The sequence below is a fragment of the Artibeus jamaicensis genome, unplaced genomic scaffold (assembly GCF_021234435.1).
Source record: "Artibeus jamaicensis isolate MK-2021 breed Jamaican fruit bat unplaced genomic scaffold, CSHL_Jam_final contig_944, whole genome shotgun sequence".
In the NCBI taxonomy this organism is placed as follows: Eukaryota; Metazoa; Chordata; class Mammalia; order Chiroptera; family Phyllostomidae; genus Artibeus; species Artibeus jamaicensis.
Window position 1 is genome coordinate 113,820 of NW_026522020.1, and position 17,048 is coordinate 130,867.

At 38.1% G+C, this 17,048-nt stretch overlaps 1 protein-coding gene and 1 pseudogene across 7 annotated transcripts in view; one reads left to right on the forward strand and one right to left on the reverse strand.

Moving 5' to 3' along the window:
* The window catches only part of SP100 (SP100 nuclear antigen), an 83,635-nt gene that overhangs the window by 6,423 nt on the left and 60,164 nt on the right, over positions 1-17,048 (forward strand). Inside the window, exon 2 of one of the 7 annotated variants that reach the window (XM_053655278.1) lies at positions 241-322. The exons of the other annotated variants lie outside the window; for them this stretch is intronic. The gene's annotated coding sequence lies outside the window, so the exon portion shown is untranslated. The remainder of the gene's footprint in view (positions 1-240; positions 323-17,048) is intronic. 7 annotated transcript variants of the gene reach the window in all.
* Positions 7,925-15,196, reverse strand: LOC119054317 (V-type proton ATPase subunit D-like; annotated as a pseudogene).

Below are 17,048 nucleotides of genomic sequence, written 5' to 3' on the forward strand. Positions count from 1 at the left end.
TGTTTGGGGGTCTGGGTTCTTCCCTCCAGGGCTCTTGATCTAAAGAAAGTAGGGGGACCAAGCCTCCAAAGACCAGAGCGATCCAGATGTTTCCATTTGTACTTTGATTTTGTGCCCTGGAGTGGCTTATACTTCTGACCAGGAAAAGGCCAGAGATCTGATCTTTTTCTCCAGTAATGGGTCAGAAATGTTTACTTTTTTAATACAAAAGAATTACATGTTACATTCTTGCTCTTAAAGTTTCCAGTGGCGTGCTGCTGTGGAGAGGGAACAAGTGCCACCCCACCCCCTGCAGCTCTCAGTCCTGGTCCTGTCGACTGCTGTGGGTACAGCCTTCCTTACCTTTTTCTGTATATGTACACATGTAACTTATTTTCCTAGATACGCACTTTGTGTCTTGCTTTGTAACAAATGGGATTGTATTGTAGATGCCATTTTGCATTTGCACTATTTGAACGGCGAATATATGAGAGATCTTTTCACTTTAATAAACGTATCAGTCTCCCTCATTCTTTTTAACAGCTGCATACTACTCCATGGAATCAATATACCATATTTTTTAAACCATTCTCTTTCATTAACAGGCACTTAGGTTATTTATATAGTTTTCTCTTTTTTGCATATATATGTGAATTTGTCCTGTGTCAATAACCCAAAAAATCATATTGTTGAGGCAAAAAATACTAATAACTTACGTGGTTATAGATTCTGCCAAGCTGCCTTTTTAAGTAGCTGAACCAATATATTCTCTTAACAATAGTAAATGAGATGGAATCACTTCCCAACACCCATTTCTGCAAAGGTGCTAGATAAACAGATTTATTTCATTAATTTGCATTCTCTGATTACACCGGGATTGAACAGGTTTTTGTGTCCATTATCCATCTAAATTGCTTCTTCTATGAATTATTGGTTTATTTTTAGCCAGTATTATCAGTTGGTGTGATTGTCCTTTCTTTGATGATAAAGGAGAGCTGGCTAAATATTCTGAAAGTTATGAATAGAGTTTCCTTTTCTTAAATTTTGTTTGTGGTGACTTCTATCTTATGGAAGCTTTCAAATGTAGAGTAAAAACTTACAGTATTGATTTTATAAGATAGGTGCACCCTGTTTATTACAAATAAGTAAAGGCAATGCTGAAAGTTACTGGTGAATTCCATGCACTCTGTCTTTAACCAGAGTTCTTGTGTTCAAAAGGTGGCAGATTCAATTCTACTTTTACTTTAGGGAAGGCTTCTTGTCTAGTGTCTTCAAAAACATATTCTTTTTTAATTTAGGGGCCAAACTCTTCTTCCACTGGAAGGCTCAGTTTATTTCACCTTCACAGATTTATCCGGCCCTAATAAATCATCTCTTTAGCTTTTTACTTTCTGTTCATGGTGGTTGTCTCAAACCTTTCTTCTATGAAAATTATGTAATTTTTAGTAGCTTTTGGTTTCTTGTTAATTTTTTATAAAGTTGATTGTGCTTATTTTTGAAGGGGGGTCTTCATTTCCTTCTACAGCTCTGCAAACTCAACTTTAAACCATGGTTTGTTAGCAAATCAGCCCATCTGCTCACTGTTGCTTTATTTATGTAGGTATTTCCGTGGCAGTAAGTGCTTTGGGAACATTTTCCTCATCCCCTGGGTTTTTCCGGCAGGGTGACCCTGCCTGCAGGTTGATGTCTGTGTTCCTCCACTTTCTCTCCTGCCTGCCATGGTTGTGCAGCCCACCTCACTCATGCTTGACCTTTGCACTGTCCTCATCTGGGTCAACTCTTTTTTACAATTCCTGTCTTATCTGAGACTGAACTTCTTGGCATCCAAGGTACAGTCTGAAGGACGTACCACTTTTCTTTCCAGTTTCTCTGAGGCGCCACGTTTAGGTAACCACCCTTCTGGCCTCTGTTCTGCTCTGCTGCCCCTTCATTACCCACAGCCACGTGTTCACAGTCTGCTCTGTGCTCTCTCTCCCCACCTCTGGCCTACAAGAGTCTCTCCTTGTGCCGCACTCACTATCATAGTGACAGCGGCTTCATAGGAACACCGACATCTGGCGAAGTGCATCTTCCCATCTCTTTTCTTCTTCAAAGTGCCCTGGCCCTTTGCATGTCCAAACCAGTTTGTCAAAATCCTGTTGGAATTTATTTTTTAGGATTGTAATGAATCGATGGATAAATCAGAAGAGAATTGACATCTTTATAATATTGTGTCTTCTCTCTTATTAATATCATATATGTAATACTATTAATTAAAAACAACCCAAACACCCTTCATTGGATGAATAGGTGAACAAATTGTGGTATATATACAGTGGATTATTGTTCGGCAATAAAAGGAATACTGATTGATGCTATGACATGAATGAACGTAGACAACATTATGTTACTTGAAAGAAGCCACACCATCTTGTATAGTTAAAATGGTGAATTTTATTACAATCAAAAATAAGCCTCCAAAGGAAAAAATAAGGGTAAAGAAAGCTGTTCTGGATTAATGGATATTAAAGAGATAAGACAATTAAATGCCATTTATGATTATATATTGCATCCTAAACTGGGTGAAACAGAGAGATAAAGAAAATTATTTTGAAAGTTGACTAAATTTGAAAGTAGACTGGATTAGGTAATAACATGTATTAGTATTAAGTATTCTGGTTTTCTTAAATTTATACTGTGATATGTAAAAGAATGTGTTTGTAGAAAATGTATACTGAAGTATTTAAGTATAAAATGTAAAACGTGTCCAACTTTCAAAATAGTACAAAAGAAAATATATATCTATATAAAACGATAAAATAAATAATGTGTAAGCTATTGGTGAATCTGAATAAAAAGTATATAAGAAAAAAAAGATATTTTCAGATAAAATTTCTATTTTTTCCTAGAGGTCATATACTTCTGCTAGATTAATCCATGGATACTTGATATCATGACACTATATTAGGCTATTAAATCTACCTAATTTAAAATGAACTTTCTAGCTGTTCTAGCTACAAAGATATAAAAATAAATTAAAACTTTGCCAAATTATTTTTAATTCTGGTGACATACGAATATATATGTATATATATATATATATTTATTTACATAATATATTCGTAATGACGGTTTTATTTCTACAAATCTAATCCTTACAGTTATTATTTCTTTTTCTGGCCTGATTGTTTTGGCCAGAATTTTTCAGTATTATGATGAGTACAAGTAATGATCATAATCATCTGTATCTTAAGCTTAATCCCAAAGAGAAAGCTTTCCTCATTGTACAATTATGGAAGCTATTTGCTGTAGGTTTTCTTTTTTAATAGAAAAATTTATACAGATTAAAGAAGTTTTTATAGTTGACATCTGATATTTTCAGTGTATGGGGTAGCCCTGTTTCTGTTTTTTACTTTTTCTGCTGTCCTCACAAAGATTTTTTTTAATGAACTACTGTTTTTATATTCATAGAAAAAAATTGCAAAGACACTACACAAGTCTTTGTATACTGCGTATCCAGTTTCATTTTCTGGATGTTAACCTTTTACACCACTGTGATACATTTTCCAAAACTGAAAAACCAACATCATTACATCAGTGCCAATTAAACCACAGACGTTTTTGTTTGTTTTTTTTATATGTGATTTTTTAAATGTTTTAATTACCCCCTAACTGGTGTGGCTCAGTTGGTTGGGCATTTTGTGCAAGAGGCAACCAATCAATATTTCTCTCTCACATCAATGTTTCTCTCCCTTGTTTTCTTTCTCTCTCCCTTTTTCTCTAAAAATAAATCAGTGAATGTTTTTTTAATTTTTTTAAATTACAGTTTACATTCAGTATCATTTTATATTAGCTTCAGGTGTATAGCATAGTGATTAGACAATCATATACTTTACAAAGTATTCCCCCTAATATTTCCAGTACCCAAGTGGCAACATACATGGTTATGACAATATTATTGACCGTTTCTTACACTGTACTTTACATCCCCATGACTGTTTTGTAGCTACCGGTCTGTACTTCTTAATCCTTCCACCTGTTCCATTCAGACCCCCAACACCTCTCCTCTCTGACAACCTCAGTCTTTTCTCTATATCTGTGAAACAGTTTCTGTTTTATTTCTTTTTCTTTAGATTCCACAGATAAGTGAAGTCCTGTGGTATTTGTCTTTCTCTGACTCACTGAATTCTCTTAGCATACCTTCCAGGTCCATGCTTTCACAGATGGCGAGACTTCATTCTTCGTCATGACCAAGTGATACTCCATTGTGTACATGTACCACAGTTGTTTCATCCACTCATCTACTGATGGATACTTGGGTTGCTTCCACATCTTGGCTATTGTAAATTATGCTGCAATGAGCATAGGGGTGCATATATTCTTCCAAATTACTGTTTTGGGTTTTTTTCAGTTATATACCTAGAAGTAGAATCATTTGGTCATGGGGTAGTTCCATTTTTAATTTTTTGGCAGAAACTCCATACTGTTTTCCTCCCTGACTGCATCAGTCTGCATTCCCACCAACAGTGCATGAAAGTTTCCTTTTCTCCACATCTTTGCCAATACTTGTGTTTGTTCATTTATTGATGATAGTCATTCTGACAGGTGTGAGATGATATTTGATTGTAAACCACAGACTTGTTAAATTTCACCTGTTCTTCCACTGAAGCCCTTATTTTGCACCAGATTCCTCCTAAGGTACCACGCTGCCTTCAGTCATCTTGTCACCTATTCTATCTGGTCCGTAACAGTTTCTCAGCTTCTCCTTGTTTTTCATGACCTTGACAATTTGAAAATACTGGTCAGGCATTTTGTAGAATGTTTCCAACTTAGGTCCATCTTTATGTTTTTCTCATAATTACACTGGGGTAATGGGTTTTATGAAAAATTTTCCAGAGAAGTGCCCTTCTTGACATGTCACGTCAGGGGAGACGTCAGCCCGACTCATCACCTGGGCTGCGTCCTTGAGCATTGAGTTAGAGTGGTGCTTGCAGGAGTCTCCACTGTACAATGACTGGTTTTCCCTTTCCACACTCTATTCACAGAGGTTATGTTGCTTATATTGTGCTGGGGGTTTTTTTATTCCATATCGATTACATTTGAAAAAATTACTTGTGAGTGAGATTGAAGCCTGCAGTGAAATTTAGGCTTTGAGAAAGGACTTCTGTTTGCTACATGCAGGTCCCTGAGAGCACAGCCCATCTGAGAACACTTTCACACAAGGTCAGGATCCAAGAGTGGGTTCCTGGGTGTGCATGCCAGGCCAGAGCTGCCCTCTCTTCTTTATTCTCGAGGTAAAGATGGGACTCACGGGTAGGGTTTGGACTCCCAATTAGCCTCTCCACACCTTGTAGTCTCTAGACTTCATTTCTGTTCCTGTCACATGTTAATGTTGTCAAACCTGAGGATTTGGCTTTCTGGGATGAGCAAATGCCCTGAAGTCAAAAGTAGCTTCTATGTTCCCCTAATCCCTAGTTTTTCCTTCCCCTTCACTTTTGCATGATAAATCCCTACAGTGTGTTCCCTCTTCCATGATTAGTAACATTTAAATGCTTTTTCAAACTTTTCAGTTTCTTCAACAGAAAGCTATTGCATATAAGAGTTGAAGGGTATTGAGAATTTTTTTAATCCTGCATCACCACACCAGAAATTTATGGCCATTGATTGGTTGAATGATTGATTGTCATCTTTCAAAGTTATGTCTTGACGTCTGGTTGTGACTCATGAAGTTTTTTCCTGATTCTGATATTTTTCTCTTAGCAATTATACTGTAATGAGCTTAGATTATATTCCTTTTTAAATGTTTTTTGTTGTTTTTGTCTTGCAATTATCTCATTGAGGTTTTCAGACTTTCTTGAATTAGTGAGTTGATGTTTTTTATCCATTTTGGAAAATTCTTAGCCATTTTCTCTTCAAACATTTCTTCTGCCCTTCCCAAATGAGATCCTTTAACAGTTTCTCACATATTTCTTACATACTTTTCTGAATATTTCCATCTTTTTAATTTCCATGCTTTATTGGATACCCACTATTGATCTGTGTCTTATTTGCCAATTCACTAATTTTATCTTTTTTTCTGTACCCAATCTTCTACTAAATCCTTTCACTAATTTTAATTTAAGAAATTGTATTTTCTAGGTATAAAATATTCATTATTTGTGGGTTCCAATTCTCCGGTGAAATTGTTTCATTTTCTTCATTTACTATCTATACATTTTCTTGTGCATTTTAATCATAGTTTTTGTGTGTGTGCTAACTCCAGTCTACGGACCATCTGCTTCCATTACCCTTTTTTTCTTGGTTTTGACCTGGAATTCTGTCTTTTGACATATATATTATATGTATATATATATATATATATATATATATATATATATATATATATATAAACTTTCCATTGAATGAGAGATAGTGTGTACACAAGACACGGAGCCTCCAGATGTTTTCTTCCTCAAGAGAGTGCCCCCCCTTCCCCTGCTGTGCAGGTAAAGTAATGAAGTGGATTACCTGAAATAAATCAAGGCATAAAATGAGTCAAAATGGGTTTGAATTTTTGATAAGATTTAGTATACCCCTGGTTTGCCCTGATCCCAGGTGCGGACATCCAGAGCTTTCCACTGAGAGACCGCATTCAAGCTTCCCACTTTTCCAAGGCTTTGTCGTGTCTTTGGCTTCTTGCTTCATGCAGCTTTAAAACTGAGAAAAGTTCTTGAGGAGAAAGGCAACCAAGCTTTTTATTTCCTTGAAGTCTTTAATTTTGTGCTTCAACCATATGTGACATCAAAACTTCTGTTACTTCTTTGTCCTCTGGCCACAGTTGTCTGTCCTCCACCAAATCCAGATTCTCAGCAGCTGGCTGTGTCCAGGATTGACAAGTGCTCTCAGGAGCAAAGGGACTGCAGACCTGGTAGCCAGATCACCACTTCCTTCAGGGCTTTCGTCTTTCTCCCTTTAGGTTCTCTGGACCTCATCATGCAGTAACTGGCGTTGCCATTTTTGCGTGGTGGGCTTGCAGGTACTTCTGCTCTGCTTTCAGAGATTTTTGACATAGTTTCTCCAGCCTCCTGATCTGAACAACTTCACCCAATATCTGGGGAGGGAGGACTGGCTGTGCATTGTGGCCCTTCAAGTCTCCAGCCCCGCATGACCCTAACAAGCTCATCTGTTTTCCCTGCTCAGAGCAGCATTCCTCGGCCTTAGCCCAGAGTCTCAGCCTCTGCTCCCAGAATAAGCAAATGCCCCCCAGAAAAAGAAAACTATAGCCCCTCAGTTCCCCAAGTTGTCCTGTGTTGCTTTGTAACTCTCTAATCCCTATTCAAATAGTTGGGGCTTGGGGTGTTTGTTGTCTGTTTGTTTGTTTTATATTCTATCTAGCAACTCTAATTGTTCTAGACTGGACTTCTGGCCTGCCTCAAACCATTCCATTTTACCCTCTGATGAATTTTTTAAACATATTACTATTTATAACATAGTCACCATCAAATTGACAAAACTGCTCCATGAGAGATGGAATAGAGATCTGTCACACAAAGGAAATAAGTGAAGGCTTCCGCGAAGTTTGAGGAGAGAAGTGCCACAGTAACACCAGGACGGCTGCAGGTGTCTCAGACAACAGCACCAACATATTTGAGTGGGTAGGAACAAAGGGTATTCCCACAATGGGTGGCCTATTTGTGTTGGCCTGAGACCACTGCCTGTTCCTAAGGGGAATTTCCTATTATGCTTCGTGAGCCTATCACTTGTAATACAGATGTGGATGGAGCAGGGTTACTCTTCTGCAGAATAAATTCCACAAGTTCCTGGGCAGGTTCTCTAAATCTCATCTGTGATAAGTGGTTGCTAAATTAGGATTCTGCAAAGGTAATCCCGTAAATGGACATCCAAGGAAATTTTACTACCAGTGAAATTCTTAGGCCAAATAATAGACAATCCAAACTTACATACTGTAAACTAAAATGGTGCCATATTAGGGCTTCTGAAAGAACCAGAGCAAGAAAGAGTATTCATACAGAAGACCCTCCTCCTTCTCTTCAGCCAGAAGATTGGCAGGCTCCATCACCTCTCCAGCTGCCCTCCATAGCTCCAAGTTTCTTCTCAGACTTTTCCTTGAGGATCTTTTTCTTCTCCTATATTTTCTTTAAGTTGTATAACTCTTCTCACTGTCTCTCATCTAGCTCTGTGATGATACAAGTCAGGGTATGTTTAATCCAGGGGGTGATGACACATTCAATGGCATTGACACACCTGTTGGTTATTTTAATAGCTTCATCCCAAGTCACAAAGGAAGTCCAGTGAGGCTAGTTCCACCAGCAGTTCCACTGTTTTGGTGTAATTTCTCTTTAATTTAGTCAATTGTTAGTTACCTCTGGCTAAATTGGTCAGTCCATAATGACCAGTTCTCTCATGGTAAAGTTCAAATACTGGCAAAGTAACCCCTGCTACATAATCTTTCTTCACACAAATCTTCACTTGGGCTTTATTTACATTCTGCTGGTGCTGACGTCCCCTGCTGTGAACTTGGCCTCAGCAAGTGAAAAGGCAGCTTCTCTCTTCACTTCACCCATCAACATTTTAGTCTCTATGACCTTTTTTAGGATCTGTCGGAATTGAAGAGTGAAGGCATCAGATTTTTCTTCAATGGGTTTTGACCTGTCTGTGCTCCTTTTCTCGAGCCTTCATGAAGGTCGGCCCTTAGTGAGGGAAAGGTTTCAACTCGGTCTTTCTGACCTTCTGACAACAGCTATTCATCCAGGGTCCCCGCTGTGGCTGCCACAGAACCAGCCACAGTGTCTTCTTCTATGGGAGTTAGCTGTTTGTTCTGATGAATTTTTTGATAAATCAATTACATAGGTTAATCTTTAGCCTAATCTACTTATCCACCTTGCTCAGAAATTACATACAAAAGTTGTACGTACTCCAGGTTGCCAGCGTTACCCTCCTGTGTCTTTTTTAAGAATACCTTTTATATGGTTTAATTCTAACCATATTCTCCTATATATTAATATAATATTTTATTCACATATTCTCAAATATTTCCCAACACCATGTGCCCAGCCCTTAGTTAGGTGCCAGAATATAGTGGTGAGACAAGTGAACCAAACAAAAGAATAAATAAATACATGACAATGGCAGAAAGTGTCACGTAAGCCTAGGAAAGAAAGCCCCGTGGGGTCCGTGGACAGAGTGCAATGAGAGTGAGTGCTGTTTTAGACAGGATGCCCTGGGAGGGCTTTCCAAGAGGCTATTACTTGATGAGAGTCACGAAGCAATTGAGGAAAAGCACAAACTCTTGAAGAAATGTGCTAAGCAGAGAGCACAGCCGATGAAAGGGCCGGAAAAGAAACTGTTTAGAAAGTCCAAGGAAAGCGAGGAGGTTAGGATGCCCCAGGGCAGTGATCTAGAAGAGGGATGGTAGGAAACGAGGCTGGAGACACAGGTCACGTGTTTTCTCATAGATTATGGTCAAGACTTTAGATTGCATTCAAAATAAAGTAGGGAGAATTAGGAGGGTTTTCAGTGGAGTGAAATGATCTGTTACTGGTTTTAAAATATCTCTTCTGCTTATTTGGTGTTTGGAGAACAGTTACAGTATGGCAAAGGTGAAAGAGGGAGGACAGTTAGTAGCAATCATAATGGCTGAGGCAAGAGACAGTGGTGACCGGGACCAGGTTGGTGCAACGGACATACAGAACAGGGGTGGGATACTGGATACAGGTCTATGGTGGGGCCAAGGACAATTGAATGTGGAATAAATCCTTGGTGTAGAGAGAAAGCATCATAGAAGACTCCAAAAATTTTAATCAAAGAAACTGATGGATAAAGTTTTCATTTGCCTAGATAGAAATATTGGGTGGTAATTAAAGGGCCTGGACCATTGTGCTTCATTCTGTCCTTTAATAGTGTTGTGACCTGGGGAAAATTCCTTAATATCCCTGTGCCTCAATTTCTTCATCTGTAACATGGATCATAAGAGCACATACCTCATAGGTGCTGACAGAATTCACTGAGTTATGTAATTGCTTGGAATCGTGTTTAGCATTTAGTAAGTGTTATGTGTATTTATTAAATCCTATATTTGGAAAAACTGAAGAATGAGACACTTTCAAGAGGTGATTTAAAGGTCAGTGATAGGTTCTTACCCGGCTAAGTGTGAAAAGCCTGCCAGGGTCATCCAAGTGGAGATGGTTGAATATACACCTGGAATCCAGGGAAGGGATGTAAAGTAGAGAGTCCATTGGAAATTGTCCATGTGTGGCTGGTATTCAAAGCCATGGGACTCAATGAGATTATACAGGGAAGGAGCACAGGTGGAGAAGAGGTTAAAGGTTGACCTGAGCCAGTCCAATATGTTAAGGAAAAGAAGAGGAGTCACCAAGATGGCAAGAAATCCCCCTTATTAATGAATCTAATATTTTATCTCAATTACTGAGGATGACAATTTTTTAATTCCACCTTGGAATTAATTTCTTCCAAGGTTCTTTTAAGAGTTCATTTTTCCCAGCTCCTGACCCATTTTTCGTTCATTCTCAAAGGTTCCAGCAGGGATCCACTGGGTGTCCATCCACATTTAGGAATGAGACTTGAACAACCAGTTAGGGCTCTATGTAATGAATGGATCCTCTAGAAGACTGGTGAGCCCCATCACGCCAGTTTCCGCTTTTCACCTGCTAACCTGTCTACTGAAGTAGTGGTGCTTCTGATTCCTGAACCCTTTCACTTGCCTCTTGCTACTTTTCCCCTGTGTAAGTAATTATATTTTTAATATACACTTAAAATGTATATTTATACATTTTATAAGTGTATTGAGTTATAATTGAAATACAAAATCTGTACGTATTTAATGTATATGTCTTCATTTTCATGGATTTGGGTATCTCTATGCATTCATGATGCCATCTCCACAACCAAGGAGCTAAATATATCCATCATCTCCAAAAACTTTTTCATGTTTGTTAACTATGGGTACTGTGTTTTACAGTAGATCACCAGAACTTATCCATCTTTCATAACCGAAACTTTACACCCACTGAAAAACAATTTCCCATCTCCCTACCTTCTATTCATGGCAACTACCACTCTATTCTCTGCTTCTGTGACTTGACTGTTTTAGATATCTTGTGTAAGTGGAATCATGTAATATATGTCTTTCTGAGACTGGTTTACTTCACTGAGCACAGTATTCTGTAGTTCAGTCCTGGCTGGTGTGGCTCAGTGGGTTGAGCACTGGCCTGCAAACCAAAGGGCTGCTGGTTCGATTCCCAGTCTAGAGCACGTGCCTGCGTTGCAAGCCAGGTCTCTAGCGTAGGGCATGTGAGAGGCAACCACACACTGATGTTTCTCTCCCTTTCTTTCTCTCTCCCTTCCCCTCTGTCTAGAAATAAATAAATAAATAAAGTCTTTTAAAAATATTCTCTAGTTCATCCATGTTGTTGCAAATGGGAGGATTGCCTTCTTTTTTAAATATATTTTATTGACTATGCTATTACAATTGTCCCATGTTCCCCTCTTCACCCTGTACACCCCCTTCCACCCACATTCCCCCCTTTAGTTCATGTCCATTTGTCGTATGTATAAGTTCCTTGGCTTCTGTATCTCCCATACTGTTCTTAACCTCCCCCTGTCTATTTTCTACCTACCATCTATGCTACTTATTCTCTGTACCTTTTCCCCCTCCCTCCCCCTTTTACTCCCCTGTTGATATCCCTCCATATGATTTCCATTTCTGTGGTTCTGTTCCTGTTCTAGTTGTCTGCTTAGTTTGTTTGTGTTTTTGTTTAAGTGTGGTTATTAATAACTGTGAGTTTGCTGTTATTTTACTATACATATTTTAATCTTTTTCTTAGATAAATTCCTTTAACATTTTATATAAGGGCTTGCTGATGATGAACTCCTTGAACTTGACCTTATCTGAGAAGCACTTTATCTGCCCTTCCATTCTAAATGAAAGCTTTTCTCATACAGAGTGGTTTTTAGAGCAATCTTGGATATAGGTCCTTGTTTTTCATAACTCAGAATACTTCTTTTCAAGTCCCTTCTTGCCTACAAAGTCTCTTTTGAAAAATCAGCTGACAGTCTGATAGGAACTCCTTTGTTCAGTAACTGTCTTTTTATCTCTTTCTGCTTCTACTATTCTCTCCTTCATTTCAATCTTGGCTAATGTAATTATGATGTGCCTTGGTGTGTTTCTCCTTGGGTCTACCTTCTTTGGACTCTCTGAGCTTCCTATACTTCCTGGAAGTCTATTTCCTTTGCCAGATTGGGGAAGTTCTCCTATATTATTTGTTCAAATAACGTTTCCACTTGTTGCTTTTCCTCTTCTTCTTCTGGTACCTCTATAATTTAGATGTTAAAACATTTAAAGATGTTCTGGAGGTTCCTAAGCCTCTCCTTGTTTTTTTTTTTTTTTTTAATTCTTATTTCTTCATTTTTTTTCTGATTGGATGTTTCTTTCTTCCTTCTGGTCCACACCACTGATCTGAGTCCCAGTTTCCTTCCCATCACTATTGGTTCACTGTACATTTCCCTTTATCTCACTTAGCATAGCCTTCATTTTTTCATCTAGTTTGTGACCAAGTTCAACAAATTCTGTGAGCAACCTGATTTGCAGTGTTTTGAACTGTGCATCTGGTAGGTTGGCTACTTCTTCATCACTTAGTTGTATTTTTTCTAGAACTTTGATCTGTTCTTTTGGGGGGCCATTTTTTTTGTCTCGAGGCACCTGTTATGTAGTGAAGGGTGGAGCCTTAGGTGTTTACCAGGGTGGGCCAACCCACATCTCTGGGTTGTGATGCTGTATGTGGGGAAGGGGTCTGAGTAGGAATAATGGGGCTTGCTCTGCTCTCTGCCGGATTTCAGTCACTTCCCACAAGCAAATTGGGTCTTTCTGGTGCTGATTCCCAAGTGGGTGGGTTTGTGTACGTTCTAGGACCCTGTGGGTCTCTCCAACAACCCTCCTGTGAAGCTGGGAGTTTCTCCTGCTGTCACCTCAACCCCCACAGGTGTTTTCAATCAGTGGTTTGAGGCTTTATTTCCTCGCGCTGGGACCCTGGGTCTCCCAGGGTAGTGGGGTCTGTCCCACTACCCAGTTTCGCTTGGTTTATCTGGGTGCGAATGTGGAACCACAGGGTCCACCAGCCGCTTTGTGTGCTGCACCACCTTCCACAATCCGCAGCTTCACTGGATCTTCCAGCCATTGCTTTGCCAAGAGTCCTCTCTGCCCAGCCACCCGACTCGACCCTTCCTACCGGTCTGGATGAATGTGTCTTCTTTAACTCCTTGGTTGTCAGACTTCCATACAGTTCAATTTTCTGTCAGTTCTGGTTGTTTTTTGTTTTTAAATTGTTGTCCTTTTTTGGTTGTGCAAGGACACACAGTGTGTCTACCTATGCCTCCATCTTGGCCGGAGGATTGTCTTCTTTTTCAAGGTTAAATAATATTTCATTGTAAGTGTAGTCTACATTTTCATTATCCATTCATCTGCCACTGGACATTTGGGTTGTTTCTATACCTTGGCAATTGTGAATAATGCTGAGGTGCACATGGAAGTACAGATATCTCTTCTGAACCCTGATTTTAATTCATATAATTAAATATCTCGAAGTGGGAATGTTTTGAGGAATCTTCATACTGTTTTCCACAGTGCTGTACCACCTTTTTCCTCTAACAGGGTACAAGGGTTCCAATTTCTCCACATCTTTGTTAACATTAGTTCTTTTCATTTAGTAAGAGCCATTCTAACAACTGTGAGGTGATATCTCAGTGTGGTTTCAATATGCATTTTTCTCATTATTAGTGATGTTGAGCACCTTTTCATATACCTGGCAGCAGTTTGTGTCTTCTTGGGAAAATGTGTATTCCGGTCCTATGCCCATTTTTTTAATTGATGGTTTGTTTTGTTTTTGTTGGTGGTGTTATTGTTGTAGTTGTTGAGTTGTGGGAGATATTCTTAGATATTGGATATTAACCTCTTATCGGATAAGTGGTTTGCAAATATTTTCTCTTATTCTGTAGGATACCTTTTAGCTCTGTCAATGGTTTATTTGCTGTGCGTAGCTTTTTAGTTTGATGTCATCTCACTTGTTTGTTTTTGGTTTTGTTGCCAGTGCATTTGTTGTCAAATCCAAGAAATTATTGCCAAGAACAACATCAAAAAGTTTTACAAATTCAGGTTGATTTTTTAAAGTATATTTAAAATAAACTTAGCTTTTTAGAGCAGTTTAGGTTCACAGCAAAATTGAGTAAAAAGCAGAGACTTCCCATATATCCTCTTCCCCAAACATGCACAGCCTACTCCATTGTCAACATCCTCCCTCAAATGGTACATTTGTTACAATTATGAACCTGAAATGACACACCATTATCACCCAAAGTTCATAGATTATATTAAGGTTCACTCTTGTTGTACATTCTTTAGGTATGGACAAATGTATAATGACAGGCTTCCACCCTTACAGTATCATACAGAGTGGTTTTTATGCTCTAAAAATTTTCTGAACTCTGCCTATTCATCTCTCCTCCTCACCCCTGGCAACCACTGATCTTTTTTATTGTCTCTGTAGTTTCCCTTTCCTAGAATGTCGTACAGTTGTAATCAAACACGATGGAACCTTTCAGTTTGGCTTCTTTTATTTAGTTAGTAACATGTATTTAAAGTTCTTCCCTGTCTTTTCATGGCTTGATAGCTCATTTCTTCTTGACACTGAATAATATTTCATTGTCTTAACATATCACATACTATCAGTTTATCATTTGGTTGCTTCCACATCTGGGCAATTCTGAATAAAGATGCTATAAACATTTATGAGCAGGTGTTTGTACGAACATAATCTCTCAGTTCTTTGTGGTATATACCAAGGAGGACAATCCCTGGATCTTGTAGTAGGAGTATATTTAGTGTTTTTTAACTTAAAGACTTTTAAAATTTAGACATAATAGATATATAACATTATACAAGTTTCAGGTGTACAACATAATGATTCAATATTTGTGTATGTTGCAAAATGATCACCACAGTAAGTCTGGTTAATGTCCATCAGCACACATAATCACAAAAATACTTTTCCTCTGAAATGTACAACACAGTATTATTAACTATAGTGCCAATGTTATGCACTACAGTTTCAGGTCTTACATTTAAGTCTTTAATCCATTTGAGTTAAGTTTTGTATGTGGTATAAGACAGAGGTCCAATCAGGTTTCTTATTCCTCCACTGTGTGAAATGGGATACCACTTACCCATGAATGCCCTATCTTCCAAAATGCTTGTTTGACATCTGGTTTTGATGTTCTCTCCTCTCCTGTTCTTTCATCCTTGCTGCTTTCTTCAGTGAAACTCTCTGGCAGGTGATTTTGTGGAGTTTCAGAGGGAACACAGATAAACATGGATGAATTCCATCTGCCAGGTTTAACCAAAAGCATAGATAGATTTTCTAATGAGACCTTCTGAGAATTCTTGAGATTCTCCATCATCTCACATGACTCTTTTATTTACTCGTGGATTGGACTCACTAATATTTCACTAGAGGGTTTAACCTCATGTGTTTAAAAACAACATTGATATACAATTTGCATTTACCTTGTATGTACCTGGTTTTGATAGCAAAAATATAGTGGTGTCATGATGATTTGTAATGTGATTTGAAATTGCTTTAATGAATAGGAAGCGTATTTAATTTGCACGTTTTCTTTTCCTTGAAGAATTGCTGGGAATTGTCCATAAAACTGTTTGAAACTGATAACTTTGTGTGTGGGTGTGGGCAGAGGGGGCAGTTAGGGCCAGTCTGGGAAGGCATTATACATTTCTCCTATTACTTTTAATTTTATTTAGTGTTTCTGTTGACTCTCAGTTTTAATCATATTTTCATAAATCATTTTTCTAGATTGCCATGTTTATTAGTAGAAATTATGCAAGGATTTCTTTTGTAAACATTTAATATCTTCCTTAACTGGAGATACATTCTTTTTATTATTGTTAGCATTGTTCATTTACATCATTTCTTTTGTTCTCTTGAGCAAACTTTCCATTTTGTTGCTCTCTTCAAAGAACCACCTTTTAATTGTATTGATTCATTAATCTTATTTTTTGTTTGAGATTTAATTATATCCTGCTTTTCTTTATTATATGTATACTACATTTTTTTCTCTTATAATTTTTGTCTTCTACTTCCTTGGGAGGATAGCCTTGATTTCTTTTTTTTTAATAGCTTGATTTAAAATAATTTTATTTTCAATGTTTCTTGTTGTCTAATAAATTCATCTTAAGTCATGCATATTTATCTGTGTTCCACTTCATGTATATTTATTGTTTTTATATGTAATGTTTTCATTGGTGTTTATTTCTTAGTCATCTGTAATTTTTATTTTGATTTGTTCTTTATTTTTATTTGGATTTGGAAGCAGCTTTGAAAACTTCTCAGTGGATGGGTTGGGGAAACTTTCTCTGTCCTGTTGTTTCTTATGATCTTATCACATGCAGTTGGAAAATGTTGTTTCATTTGTGAGTCTTTGTTATTCCTTTTGTAGCCTAATGCATGTTGTTTCTGAGGCTTCTTCTTGTTCTAAAGGCAGCATAATGTAGGGATTAATGCTGTGCTATCTAATGCCAATCAGGAAGGGAAGGAATTGAGGGGTAGGTGAGAAGGCTGAGGAGGGGGTGTTCTGAACTCCAGCTCTGACACTACATAGCTACAAAATATTTACCTTTAATATTCTGAAGACTTTTTATAGACCATTACTTCTGCCATACAGACTGCTAGAGTGTATATCTTATCAGTATGAAGTAATCTTCTGCATTTTTTTAACATTTTATTTATTTATTTTTAGAGAGAGGGGAAGGGAAGGAGAAAGAGTGGGAGAGAAGCATCAGTGTGTGGTTGCTTCTCATGTGTCCCCTACTGGGGACCTGGCCTGCAACCCAGGCATGTGCCCTGACTGGGAACCCTTTGCTTCACAGGCCCATGCTCAGTCCACCAAGCCATGCCAGCCAGGGCTGCATTCTTTTTTTAAAAATTTTATTGTTGTTCAATTATAGTCTTCCCCATTTTCCCCCCATTGCTCTCCCCTGCCCTACCCAACCCTCACCTTCCATTTTC